At 50.2% G+C, this 2,688-nt stretch overlaps 2 protein-coding genes across 4 annotated transcripts in view; one reads left to right on the top strand and one right to left on the bottom strand.

The window, feature by feature from the left end:
* LOC118410961 (homeobox-containing protein 1-like) overlaps positions 1 to 2,688 on the top strand; it is a 1,064,572-nt gene that overhangs the window by 328,868 nt on the left and 733,016 nt on the right. The window lies entirely within an intron of this gene.
* LOC118410895 (beta-1,4 N-acetylgalactosaminyltransferase 2-like) overlaps positions 1 to 2,688 on the bottom strand; it is a 36,809-nt gene that overhangs the window by 12,827 nt on the left and 21,294 nt on the right. The window lies entirely within an intron of this gene.

Here is a 2,688-nt window from a genome sequence, read left to right as displayed (position 1 = left end):
CGAACACAGCCTTCAACCATCATAAGAGGAGGCGCTACACATGACACTCCCCTGGTAGCAGGTATAGGAACCAGATTGAATTCATCCTCATCGGAAAGAGATGGAGGAATTGCGTCACAAACTCCCGTGTCTACCCTGGACCTGACCGCAGATCAGACCACAACCTGGTGGGAGCAAGCCCCAGGCTAAAGATAAAGAAGTGTGGCAGGAGTAAACGAAGAACTCCCCTTAACCTAGAAGGCACTAGAGTCACCAACAGTACGGGAAACCTTCAACGTTGAAGTCCAAAACAGATTTGAGGCTCTCAACTTACTTGAAGACGAAAGAACACCGGACGAGTTCTCAACCTTCTTCACAGAAGCTATCAAAGCTGCAGCAGAGAACGTACTGGTAAAGGCCCCTAGGAAAGCAAACCACCCATGGATATCACAGGACACTCTTGACCTGATAGACAGAAGGCGCATGCTGAAGATGTAGCGCAACACAGAAAGTGGAGACATGCTCTATAGGGAGGTGGACAAGCAAGTCCAAAGAGAGGAAAGAGCAGACAAGGAAATGTGGCTGGAAGAGCAGTGTGATGAGGTGGAGAAGGGCCTTGGAGGCAAAAGCTCAATCAGGAATCCCTACAGCATCATAAAGTCGCTGCGGAGAGGTTTCCAACCTAAGCAAAGGAACATCAGGAGCGAGGATAATAGGGTCACTGATCTCCAGAGCATTCGACAGCAATGGAAACAGTACCGCGAGCAACTGTACGAAGACAACACACTGCACTCTGTTACTGACGACGTACAGGACACACACAGTGAGTCGACAGTAGATGGCCACTTCCCAGAAATTCTAGAATCTGAAGTAGAGTATGCATGCCATCAAGCGCCTACCAAAGAACAAGGCAGCTGGAGTAGATGACCTACCAGGTGAACTTCTGAAAACCGACAACCCAGCTGTGACAAAAGCCCTGTGCAACCTCTGCAACATGGTCCTGAGGACAGGAGAATGGCCCACAGACTGGGTACGGTCAGTGTTCATCACCATCCCCAAGAAGCCAGGAACCGCGGACTGTTCAGAGCATCGCACCATCGCCCTGATATCCCACGTCAGCAAGATCCTACTGCGTATCCTGCTGAAGCGCATGGAGGGGGTGGCTGACAGAGAATTTTTTTTGCTGAGGAACAGATGGGGTTCAGGAAGAAAGTGGGAACCAGGGACCAGATTTTCAACATCAGGATCCTCATGGAGAAAGCACCTGGGGGCAATGTAAGCCTTTATATGGCATTTATTGACTATACAAAAGCCTTTGAATCAGTAAAGCACAATATTCTCTGGAGAGTGATGGAAAGAGTGTGAGTCCCCAAGTTCATCGCCAACTCACTACGACAGCTGTACAGACGTCAGCAGGCTGCTGTGAGAGTAGAGGAGGAGCTGTCCGACTGGTTTGAAGCCACCAAAGGCGTGCGGCAGGGATGTCTGGTTTCTCCGGTCTGCTTTAACTGCTACTCTGAAGCAGGGATGAGAGAGTCTGCCGACGAACCCTCCTGGATTGACGTCAACATCAGTGGAAGGTTCATTAACAACCTGAGGTTCGCAGATGACATTGGCCTGATAGCAACATCACCAGAGCGACTGCAGGAGCTGTTGGACCTAGTGCATACAGTGTCCATGGAGTACAGCCTGGAGATTAGCACCAAGGAGACCAAGTTCATGGCAGCGACCAAACAGCCCACAGAACTGAAGATCTTCTGCCAGGGGGTACAGCTAGAGCAGGTACCAACCTTCAAGTACCTGGGTGCCATTATTGCTGGATCAGCCGAGAGATCCAGGCACGCTTGGGAGCAGCGCGGACAGCCCTTGGTTCTTTGGAGTCCATCTGGAAGGACAGAGCCTTAAGGAAGTCCACCAAGCTGAGGGTACTGAAGGACCTGGTCTGGCCGGTAGTGACTTATAGCTGTGAAGCTTGGACACTTCACGCCAAGAACACTCAGAAGATCCAAGCCTTTGAAATGAAGTGCTACAGGAAACTGCTCAGAGTCAGCTGGACAGAACACCGCACCAACAACTCAGTGCTAGCTGAACTTGGAATAAACCGAACACTCCTAAATGTGGTGAAAAGGAGGAAGCTGCAGTATTTTGGCCACGTCACTAGGGCCCAGAACATTTCGACACACATACTGCAAGGAAAAATCAACGGTACCAGAAGCAGAGGAAGGCTACGCAGGAGATGGGTGACGACATAAGGGACTGGACAGGCAGCCCCCTAGCTGTCTGCACCCAGAAGGCTAAGAACAGGGATGTATGGAGAATACTTGTGATGGAGACAACCATGGTCCCCGACCCTCCTGTTGAGGATAGGACTAGGTGAGGTTAGGTGAGGGCTTAAAGCCCCTTTTTTACTGCCGGATATCCTTCCTGACGCCAACCTGTAATCACACTAACTGGGCTATCACATCATCCATCACACAAGTCTGTCAGTTTGATAGGTCAGGTAGGAGCTTTGTATCGGGGTGCTCGTCCCATAGACAGGTTGCTTCCACTCCACTTATAAATACAAAAATATAACACGGTGTATTCCGTATCATCCGAGGTACCAGCCCGACCGCGGGTCGTACTAATCAGAAGTGGTTATCTTACACATGTTACTTGGGTTATACTCTCATTTCAAACAAGACACGCCACCATGCACTAAGGTTAGCG

The sequence above is a fragment of the Branchiostoma floridae genome, chromosome 1 (assembly GCF_000003815.2).
Source record: "Branchiostoma floridae strain S238N-H82 chromosome 1, Bfl_VNyyK, whole genome shotgun sequence".
Taxonomy (NCBI): Eukaryota; Metazoa; Chordata; class Leptocardii; order Amphioxiformes; family Branchiostomatidae; genus Branchiostoma; species Branchiostoma floridae.
Note: the sequence above shows the minus strand (reverse complement) of the source record. Positions and strands in the feature narration are given on the sequence as shown.